We start from the raw sequence: 11,735 nt of genomic DNA on the forward strand, positions 1-11,735 counted from the left end.
TTGTTCTCACAGCAACAAACATGGCATGGGGTTTGGAGGCTTCAGTCTTGGAGACAAGGGCAGGGTTGCAAGTCTGTCTTCTTGACCTGGAAATATTTGGGATCTCCCACCTGGGACATCCAGATCGCCCTTCTGGAATAGCCAGCTCTCTCCTCTCTCCTCAGTGGACAGGAGAGTGGGTGGGAGGGCAGCTTCACTCAGCAGGAGACACCATCTCCTCTCCATGGGACACCCAGTCCCTCTCCTGGGCAGGACCCCCAGGGCCACACAGGCATGTCTAGATCTCTATGTCCACAGGCGAATGTTGCCCGTTTTGTGCTCTCTGACCCACAGCTCTCTGTCTTTGGCCAGGTCCACTTTTCGAAGCAGTTGGTTCACAGGCTCAACTGTGCTTTGGTTGAACATGTCCGTCTTGTGCCACAGCTGTGTGTACTGGCACAAATGTTGCCGGATCATCTCCACCCTCTCCACTTCCAGTCGCTCCAGCTCCAAAGTGGTGGTCACCATCTCTTCAAACCACTAGGACTAGGCCTGATTGTAGAGGTCCACACAACACATGAGGTCATCATCAGCCTGTGTGGATTCCTCCGGGCTTTCTTGATGTCCTCCTCCATCTTGTTGCTCAGATTGATCTCCAGCTGCTGGGTCTTCATCTCCAGATCTCTCTGCCACTCTGTGAGGGATTTCCGGGCCTTCTCCACCAATGCATAGCAGCTGGCGAGTTGCTTGCGGAGGTCAGCAATATGGTGGTCACACTTTCTCTTGTCTTTCTTGACGTTCTCATGAAAGTTCATTAGGGGCTTCTCTACCTCGCTGTGCAGCTTGGTGGATAATTTGAGATGAACTTCTGCTTCATCTGCCAGGTCTTCTTCACCTGAGCCCATGCTTCTCCAAGGGAGCCTTCCTCCTGTGCAGCCAACGAGTTCTGAGAGAGCTTAGCCAAGTTCTTTGCATATTCTTCTTTAATCTTTATCCTCTCTCGGACGAATTCAGACATTTCTTTCTGCATTTGTTTGCCCTTCATTTGCTTTTGGAGCAGCAGTTTGAACCCCGCCATGGTGCCACTGCCTTGGGGGGTCTTTCTTATCAACCCAGAAGTAGTCACGGTAGCTCCACTCAGTTGGTTTCAGGCATTGTGTTTGGGTGAGGGAACATCACGCAATTTATCATCTTCTCCGTCACCTTTATTTTCAGAATTATATATTTTGTCTTCATTGCCTGAAGTTCTGTCTTCCAAGTGGTCTCCCCTGTTGGTGCTACTTTCCATTGAATTTTTATTTTGGTTTATTGATTCCTTCATTTCAAAGATTTCTTCTAGATTTCTTCTGAGAATCTTTATCTCTTTCTTTAAGATATCTTCCCTCTCCTGAAACATAGCTCTGATTTCACTCTTTATATCCTCCTTAAAGTCGTGAAGCAGTTTTACTAAGTATATTCTGAACTCCATCTCTGACATTTCTTCTACTGGTTTGTCAATTGAATCTATAATTGGAGCATCCTGGTTTGTTTGGAGTGCTTTATTCCCTTTTTTTGTTTGTTTGTTTTTTCATTTTGTTTGTGTGTCTTCCCATTTAGCCATGGGGATCTGAAGTAGTACATGTTCTACCCTGTAGATTTATAGTGTCCCTGAAGGTTTCCAGTACCTCACAAATTTGGGTTTCAATTTCCATAGGCTCCGCCATGCCGCAGTCCCAAGATGGCTCCTCCAATAGACGTTTTTACACGAAGGAGCTGGTGTGCATTTCTGCATAGGAGTCTGAGTATTCTCAGGTAGAAGTTCTTGCATGTGTGGAGACTTCTATGTATTCATTTGGTTTCACATGTGAAGGGGCTTTTGCATTTGAGTAGGGGAGTTGGTGGTGATGTACATTCCTGTGCATGAGTCTGTGAGCTGTGTGCATCTCCTAGCCCGGTCCTTGTAAAGCCTGCAGATGTTCGGCGTAGATGTCTCCAGGTTCTTCCTTTCACTCTCTGTTCTGTGACAGACACAGGTGGGAGTGATGGGAGAACAGAGGCAAGAGCAAGAGATACAGGACTGGTGTGACCCAGAGGGAGTCGGGTGGAGAGAGAGAGTAAGTCTGAGACCTGGCAGGAGGAGCAGCTGGTCTCCTGGTCTCTGGTGATTCCGACCAGTGCTGGGTGGGTTACCTGTCTGCCTCTGGCTATCTTGCCAGGGCAGGAAATTCTCTGACTCTCTTGCTGTCTCTCTAGCCCTTTAGACCCTGAGCTCCAAGAGTGTGGAGACTGTGTCTTAGTCTGTTTTTCGTTGTTGTTGTTGTTTTCTGTAACTGCATCTCAGAGATTGGGTGATTGATAATGAACAGAAATTTATTTGATTCAGGCTGAAAAGTCCAAGAGCATGGAGTTGCATTTGGTGAGGGACTTCACGCTGCATGGTAACATGGCAGAAGGGCGAGGGAACACGCCTAAGAGAGAAAAAGGTAGGGTCCGAGTCTCTGGATGCCTAACCTACTCCCACAAGAACATTAATCCACTCACAGGACAGAGCCCTCATGACCTTAAATGCCTCTCTTAATAATGTTAGAACAGCAAAATGAGTTTTAGGGGGCACATTCAAACTCTATCAAACTCAATCACTCCACTTTGTCCCCCCTCCTTTGAGAAAAAAAAAAAAGAAAACTCATGTTCTTTTCACATGCAGAATACATTCATTCCCAACAGCCCCAGAGTCCTAACTGGTTGTTCCAGCACCAACTCAAAAGTCCAAAGTCTTGTCTTTGTCACTTAGAGGTTAAGACTCAAGTCATGATTCATCCTGAGGCAAATGAGCCTGTGAGGTCAATAGGAGTTATCCACTTGCAAAATTCAGTCATTCCCCCTTTACACACATGCACTTTCTGAGGTTTCCGTTACCCAGGGTCAGCTGTCATTCAAAAATATTAAATGGAAAATTCCAGAAATGAACATGTCCTATGTGTTAAATTGTGCACCATCCTGAGCCTCCTGCTGTGACACACACCACCCACGTTGCCCTGCCTTGGTGGCTGTGTTCAAGTGACCCTTGCTTTACTCCAAAAAACGGTTCCAAAGTGTAAGAGTAGTGATGCTGGCAAGTCAGAAGGTATGAAGGGTGAAAGTTCTGGACTTTAAGAAGGAAAAGGAAAATAAAATCTCATGTCTAGGTCACTAAGATCTACAGTAGGAACGAATCTTCTAACCATAAAGCAAGAGAAAATGAAATCGTGCCAGTCTTGCTATTGCACCTCAAAATACAAAAGGTAGCCAGGTGTGGTGGCCCACACCTGTGGTCCCAGCAATGCGGGAGCTGAGACAGGAGGATCACAAGTTCAAGGCCAGCCTGTCTCAAAATGAAAAAATAAAAAAGGCTGGAGGTGTAGCTCAGAGGTAGAGCACCCCTGGGTTCAACCTCCAGTACCAAAAAAAGCAAAAGTTAATAAGTACTTACTGAAGATGGAAAGGACATCCACGTTTGTAGAAGGAAGACAGGAAGAAAGACCCTGTTCTGACTGAAGGCAGTGTATTTTACTAGAGAGCACTGAGCCTTTAATGAGGAGCTCAGTGACGGATCCCCTGAAATGAGAGACATTGAGCCCTTTACTGCAAGTGAGAAAGGAGTGGTTCGACAGACTCAGGAGTCAGCTTGAACAGAAAAATCCAAAAATTACTGATGAGGCCACAAGACTCATTGGTGGAGAGGATTTGCCAAAATGCCTGATGAAGAAGTGAGGCCAGACGCATATTTCAGATAGAGCACTAATTTCCAGAATATATAAAGAACTCAAAAAACTCTACACCAAGAATACAAATAACCCAATCAACAAATGGGCTAAGGATATGAACAGACACTTCACAGAAGAAGATCTACAAGCAATCAACAAACATATGAAAAAATGTTCAACATCTTTAGTAATAAGAGAAATGCAAATCAAAACTACACTAAGATTCCATCTCACCCCAATTAGAATGGCAATTATCAAGAATACAAGCAATAATAGGTGTTGGAGAGGATGTGGGGGAAAAGGTACACTCATACATTGCTGGTGGGGCTGCAAATTAGTGCGGCCACTCTGGAAAGCAGTATGGAGATTCCTTAGAAAACTTGGAATGGACCTACCATTTGACCCATCTATCGCACTCCTCGGCCTATACCCAAAGGACTTAAAATCAGCATACTACAGAGATACAGCCTCATCAATGTTCATAGCTGCTCAATTCACAATAGCCAGACTGTGGAACCAACCTAGATGCCCTTCAATTGATGAATGGATAAAGAAACTGTGGTATATATATACACAACGGAATATTACTCAGCTATAAAGAATAATAAAATTATGGCATTTGCAGGCAAATGGATAAAATTGGAGAATATCATGTTAAGTGAGATAAGCCAATCTCAAAAATCCAAAAGATGAATGATCTCACTGATAAGTGGATGATGACACATAATGGGGGGTGGGAGGGGGACAAAATGGAGGAAGGAGGGACTGTATAGAGGGAAAAGAGAGGTGGGAGGGGTGGGGGGAAGGAAAAAATAACAGAATGAATCAAACATCATTACCCTATGTAAATGTATGAATATGCAAATGGTATGCTGTTACTCCATGTACAAACAGAAACAACATGTATCACATTTGTTTACAATAAAAATAAATTTAAAAAAAGAAGTTAAAAAAAAAAAAAAGAAGAAGTGAGACCAGGAAGAAACGCCAACAAATGAGGAATCGGAAGAACTTGTCGAATGGTGTGCAGAGGAAGAGAAAGAAGAAGCTGAAGCAGAACCAGCAATGCAGGCATTACTGAAATTTGTGGACATTTTCAAATTTCACAGACATTAAAGGACAATGCTGATGAAATGCAGCACTGAAGTCACCCATGTGATCAACAAACTGACAATGTCTGCAGCAACACTGATGAGTTAAAAAATAAATAAATAAAAGAGTTGCAACTTTTTTCTTTGTGCATGTGATACTGGGGATTCAATCCAGGGCCTTATACATACGAGGCAAGTGCTCTACAACTGAGCTACGCCCCCAGCCCTTTTAATTTAATTTTTTTTTGGAGGGGGGGAACACGGTCAGGCTAAGTCGCCCAGGTCATCCCCAAATTTGTGATCCTCCTGCCTCCACCTCCACAATATCTGGGATCACAGGCATGTGCCATCAAAACAAGCAACTTCCACTTCTGATTATCACGTTCCTCATGTTCCTCCCAAAGTTCTGTCAAGGAAAGACATTTCAACTGTCAAGGGTCCCCAAGCATCAACTTCATCTGCTCCTGGCATCCCACCTTCAAAGTCATCATGGCTCGATGATGCAGGATCACCCGGAGCAGAGGGTCCCTCCAACGCACCATCCGATCGACAGGAGCCTGAGGTCACATCACAACTCCTTGTTGTACACCTGACTTCATCTCATCACGTAGGCACTGTAACAGCTCACGTCACAAGAAAGGTGAGTGCAGGCGGGGCACCCAGGCGCACGCCTGTGATCCTAGGGGCTCAGGAGGCTGAGGTAGGAGGATCGTGAGTTCAAAGCCAGCCTCAGCGAAAGTGAGGCACTAAGCAACTCAGTGAGACCCTGTCTCTAAATAAAATACAAAATAGGACTGGGATTGTGGCTTAGTGGCCAAGTGACCCTGAGTTCAATCCCCGTACCCACCCTCCCAAAATAAGTAAGTAGAAGCGGAAGACAGAAGAGAGGGTCAGAGAGAGATGAGACTCTCTTCTTTCAATTTGAATTTGCATTAAAAATTCATTTGAGCCAAGTGTGGTGGTGCATGCCTGTAATCCCAGTAACCAAAGCTGAGGCAGGAAGATCATGGGTTCAAAGCCAACCCTAGCAACTTAGTGAGCCCCTAAGCAACTCAGCAAGAACCTGTCTCAAAATAAAAAATAAAAAGTGTTAGGGATGTGGCTCAGTGGTTAAGCAACCCTGAGTTAAATCCCCAGTACCAAAAAAAAAAAAAAAAAAAAAAAAACTTTTTCATTTGAATTTACATTCTAGAAGAAGGTTCAGGGAGATACAATGTCATTGGTTTTAAAGGTGGAGGAAGGTGTCCATGAGCCAAGTAATGCATGTGGCTCTAGAAGCTGCAGAAAAGGCAAGGAAACAAATTCTTCCCTAGAATCTTCAGAAAGGAACATAGTCCTACTGATACCTTGTATTATGATTTGGATCTGGAATGTTCCCCAAAGAATCATGTGTTGAAGGCCTGGTCCACAAGGCAGCAGGGTTCAGAGGTGGGGCTCTTGGGAAGTGATTGGCTCTTGAGGGCTCTGATCTCATCAGTGGATTAATCCATTGATGAATTAATAATTTGATGACATCAATGGGAGGTGGTGGAAACTTTAGGGGGTGTGTCCTCACTGGAGAAAGTAGGTCACTGGGGTGTACTCATGGAGAGTATTTCTTGTCCCTATTCCCCACCACCCCACTCTACCTCCTGGCTGTCGTAAGCTGAGGAGCCTTCTTCCGCCATGACGTCCTACCTCACCTCAGGCCCAAAGCAGTGGAGTCAGCCAACCGTGACCTGAAAACTCTCAAACCATGAGCCCTAATCAAACTCCCCTCCTTTAAGTTGTTGCTGTCAGGTATTTTGGTCACGGCACTGAAAATATGATTTTAGACCCGGGAGTCCCATGACATGCTTCCAACTTCCAGAACTGTAAGGTGATAAATTTGTGGTAATTTTTTACAGCAGTAATGGAAAACTCACACAGCCTTCCTTCATTACTCTCTACAACGGGTTGTAGCTTTCAATGTACAAGTGTTTTGCACTGTTTTGTCAGATTCATTCCTATATCATATATTTGATGATATAATAAATATTATTTTTAAATTTCCCATTCTGATTCATTGATACAATAAAAAATACACTTCTTTTTTTAGTATTGGTTTTGAATCTTGCAACTCCAGTAACCCCACTTACTACTTCTTTTTCTTTTTTTTTCTTTTTTTTTTTTTTTTTTTGCGGTGCTGGGAATTGAACCCAGGGCCTTGTGCTTGTGAGGCAGGCTCTCTACCAACTGAACTATATCCCCAGCCCCCCACTTACTACTTCTAATGGGTTGGGTTTTTTTTTTTTCTTTTACAAATCTGATTAGATTTTCCACATAAGAAATCATATGGATGAGGTTGTTCCAGCCCATGTGGTGCTCAGAATTCTGCATGCGATCTGAGTGTACAACCACAGCTCTTTTCACCACTGTCCAGGTGCCCAACCTCTTGTCTCTGCTGTGTTGCCAAAAACATTCCTTACTGACAAAAAGAAGCTGGACATAAGGAGAGAGCTGTCCATTATGAGAGTGGATTTCAATGTTCTTCTAAAGAACAATGAGGAAACAAAGAACCAGAGGATAAAGTCTACCTTGCCAACCATCAAATTTTGTTAGACAACAAGTCAGTTGTCCTTAGAAGTCACCTAGGCTGACCTGACTGTGTCTCCAGGCCTGACAAATACTCCTTAAGTTGCTTCCCAACTTAAATCTCTGCTGGGTAAGAATATTCTGTTCTTTTTTAAATATTTTTTTTAGTTGTCAATTAATCTTCTATTTTACTTATTTATTTATATGTGGTGCTGAGTATTGAACCCAGGGCCTCACATGTGCCAGGCAAGCACTCTAACACTGAGCTACAAGTCCAGCCCCAAGAATATTCTGTTCTTGAAGGACGGCGAACACCTAGAAGTGGAGAAAACCCATGCTAACCCAGGCACCCTTCTGGAAAACCTTCATCTTCAGATAGAGAAAGAATAAGGATAAGGTCAAACCACCCAGAATAGAATCTTTCCATGCTTCATGTTCCAAAGGGGGGGCGGACATCTATGCCAATGATGTTTTTGGCCCTGTTTACTTAATGTGTGGTTTCAGGGAGAAGCCAATCTGCTACAAAAGGCTAGTGGGGTTTTGATGAAGAAGGAACTGATCTACTTTTCCAAGGTTTCATAAAGGCTAAAGAAATACTTCCTGGACATCCCAGCAGAGCAAAAATCGTAACCAAGATTCATTGATCAATAATATGCTGGACAAAATCAAAGAGGTTCTTATTGATGATGGAAGGGTTTTCACTTTCCTCATCATGCTCAACAACACAGAGATTGGCATTTCTCTGTTTGATGATCATCAAAGACTTAATGTCCAAAGCTGGAAAAAATGGTATGAATATTAACTTACCCAATGACTCTGTCACTGCTGGCAAATCTAATGAGAATGCCATGATGGCCGACCCACCACGTCCCCTGGCATGCCTACTAAGTGGGTGGGCATGGACAGTGGTCCTGAGAAGTATGCTGAGGCTATGGCTTCAGCTAAGCAGATTGTGTGGAATGGACATTTGGTGAATATGTGACTGTGAAGCTTTGAACTGGGGAACCAAAGACCTCATGGACAGGAGATAAAAGTCACTTCCAGAGGCTGTGTCACCACCATAGGTAGTGGACACTCTGCCCACTTTCTGTGCCAACTGGAACATATAGACTAAGTCAGTCATATCAGCATTTATGAGCCCATTTAGAACTTCTGGAAGGTAAAGTCCTTCCTGGGCGGATGCTTGCAAGCAAACAGTAGCACGTTTTGGTTTCTGTGAACAGCTCCAAAGTCAATTTGATCTTTTCTGTGTCTCCATGTGACGAATTCAATGCGTGGCCAAGACATGCAACACCAGGAACCCTTCAACAGTCACACAGCGTCTCCATTCATCTTTCCTGCACCCTGTATTTACCTACTTTCCTCAAAATGCCATTTACATTTCTCAGTGACTCAACCACTTTGCCTGTTACATGAAAACTAAACTGTGCTAGCTTATTCTCTTTTAGAAGAAGTTTATTCTGATAAGCTTTGCCACCATTTCATTAAGCAATGAAGGTGTTCCTTGTTGGGGAAACTAAGTCGTCTGTGGTTCACAGTTTGGTTGTGGTTTTGTTTTGGTTTTACTTCCAGGTTTCCATTCTGCAAACCTTCCATTCCTTTCATTTATTACTTTTATTCCTTTTTCTTGCTTTATTGCACTGCCTAGACCACCAGTGCTATCGTGAAGAAGAGTAGTAAAGCAGACATCTTTGACTTTCTTCCAATCATTTGCCATTAAATATGATATTAGCTGCAGGTTTTTTTTTTCATAGATGCCTTTTATCAGCTTGAGAAGTTTCCTTCATTCCTAGTTTGCTTTATAACTTATCATGTCTTTGCATTCAAGTGTGTTTCTCATAGGCAATATATAATTGAGTATTGCTTTTCTTTTTCTCCAGTCTACCATATTTTAATTTGAGTATTTAGACAATTTGTATCTAATGTTACTTAAGTCTATGTGTAACTTCTTTGCCCCATCTGTTTTATCTTCCATTTTTCCTCTTATTTTTGCTTTAATTTACATTAAATATTTTTCATGACTTCATTTTCTAACTTGGAAAATGGATCATAGAATCTCTCTTTGTTTTGTTATATTTGTGATTGCTATAGGATATTCTCTATATATGTTTAACCTATTATTTATTTTTATTATTCCATCTCCTCATTTGGCCATACTAAATATAACACTTTTGGTGAGTGAGTGAGTGAGTGAGTGTGTGTGTGTGTGTGTGTGTGTGTGTGTGTGTTTGGCCACTTTAGGGTTCATAGTACACAACTTATCAAGGTCTGAATTTAAATAATATCATGCCACGTCACATATAATATCAGAACATTATAATCTTATACCCTGAAGCTTTGGGCTATAATTGTCATACATTTTACTTATTCATATGCTATAAACCTCACCTTCTGTTGTTACTATTTTTGTTTAAGCAACTATCTTTCTTAAAAGTTTAATAAGGAACAATCACACATATATTTAACTGTCAATTCTAGTGCTCTTCATTCCTTTGTGTTGATATTAACATCTGGTACTATTTTCCTTCTGACTGGAGAACTTCAACAATTCTTGCAGTGCAAGTCTGCTAGCAATGAATTACTCAAATGTTTGTATATCTAAAAACATCTTTATTTTGACAGTTTTTTGAAAAATTTTTGCTGGATATAAAATGCTAGGTTGATAGATTTGTTATTTCAGTACTTTGAATATGTTACTCCACTGTTTTCCCTCTTTCCCTGTTTCTATGAGAAACCTTCTAGCATCCTTATTTTTATTTTTCTTTGCTTAATGTGGCTATTAAGTTTTTTTTACACTGATTTTGAGAACTTCAATTATGACACATCTTGGTGCACTTCTTCATCTCTCTTATACATGATGTTCCCTAATATTCATGTAACTATGCATTTATACTTTTCACGAAACTCGAAAATTTTTCCACCTTCAAGTCTTCAAATATTTTTCTGTGCCTACCTCTCACTTTTTTCTTTGGGGGATTCAGTTTGTACATATGTGAGGCAACTTGATGTTATCTCAGAGTTCACTTGTGCTCTTTATTTTAATTCTCATTTCTCTCCATTTCACTTAGAAAAATTTCTATTGCTATGACATCAACTTCACTAATCTTTTCTTCAGCAATGTTTAATCTGCCATGAATCCCATCTAGTATATTTTTCAGCTTACGTACTAGATTTTTCATCTCTAGAAGTTTTGAGTCTTCCATATTTCTACATAACTCTTTGAAATAATAAAGTTATAAAACCTGTTTTAATGTTTTATCTCCTAACCCTAACATCTGTAACTTTTTTTATTGCTGTTCTGTTTTGCTTTGTTGTATGTCTGTTTGTTTTAGTTCTGAAGACTGAACCTAGAGGCACTTTACCACTGAGCCATATCCCCAGCCATTTTTATTTTTCATTTTGAGTCAGCACCTTGCTAAGTTGCCTGAGACTTGTTAAGTTGCTGAAACTGTCCTCAAACTTGCAATCCTACTGCCTCAGTCTCTGGAGATTCTAGGATTACAGGCATGTGCCACTGTGCCCTGCTCTGTATTGGTTTTGACTAATTCTTTTCCTCCTCATTTGGGCTCATATTTTTCTGCTTCCTTGCAATACACTGATAATTTTTGTTGAATTTCAGATACTGTGAATTTTACCTTTTTAGGTGCTGGATATTTGTAGGCATATAAATATTCTAGAGCTTTGTTCTGAAATACAGATAAGTTACTTAGTAACATATATTCACCTCTTGTGTTTCAGATTTGTTCAGTGAATTTTGATAAATGTTTAGTCTACAATTAATTATTCTCAATCACTAGACAAGACTGCCCTGCATCACAATGTCCCATAAATCATGAACTTTGTTCAGTCTGGCTGATAGCAACAGACATTATCCTGACCCTATGTGAGCAACTGGAACAGCTTCCTCCAATCCTCTCAAGGTTCTTCCCCTCACCTCAGGTGATCTCCTCACATGCACCAACCACTTTTCAGCTACACACTCTACAGAATCCTCTGAAGATCTCACAATTCCCTCCCTGTGCAGCTCCAAACCCACACTCTGTCCTGGGAATCTAGCTGCCTCGGTCCATAAAGACTCCACTTCTCCTCTCAGTTCAGGGAGTGCCTTGGGCTGCACTGGGTTCCTCCTTCCTGCACTGAAGCCTGGAGGGCCTGCTAAGGCCACTACCTGAGGCTGTTACGGGTTCCTCTCTTTGGTTACCCCTTCCTCAGGGACCGCTGACCTAATTGCCTGATGCCCTGTGCCTTGAAAACTGTTTTTGCATACGTGGTTTTCGTTGTCTGGTTGTTTCTGTGGGAAGGTTGGTCTGTCACTGTGACTTCATCTTGGCCATAAGATACCATTCATTTGCATCTGTGTGGAGGTGTGGTGTGTCCTCCTCTGTGTGTT

General features: G+C 41.9%; 1 pseudogene; it reads left to right on the forward strand.

The window, feature by feature from the left end:
* Positions 1-1,680: 1,680 nt before the first annotated feature.
* Positions 1,681-8,327, forward strand: LOC124966130 (phosphoglycerate kinase 1-like; annotated as a pseudogene).
* Positions 8,328-11,735: the final 3,408 nt, after the last annotated feature.

The sequence above is a fragment of the Sciurus carolinensis genome, chromosome 16 (genome assembly GCF_902686445.1).
Source record: "Sciurus carolinensis chromosome 16, mSciCar1.2, whole genome shotgun sequence".
Taxonomy (NCBI): domain Eukaryota; kingdom Metazoa; phylum Chordata; class Mammalia; order Rodentia; family Sciuridae; genus Sciurus; species Sciurus carolinensis.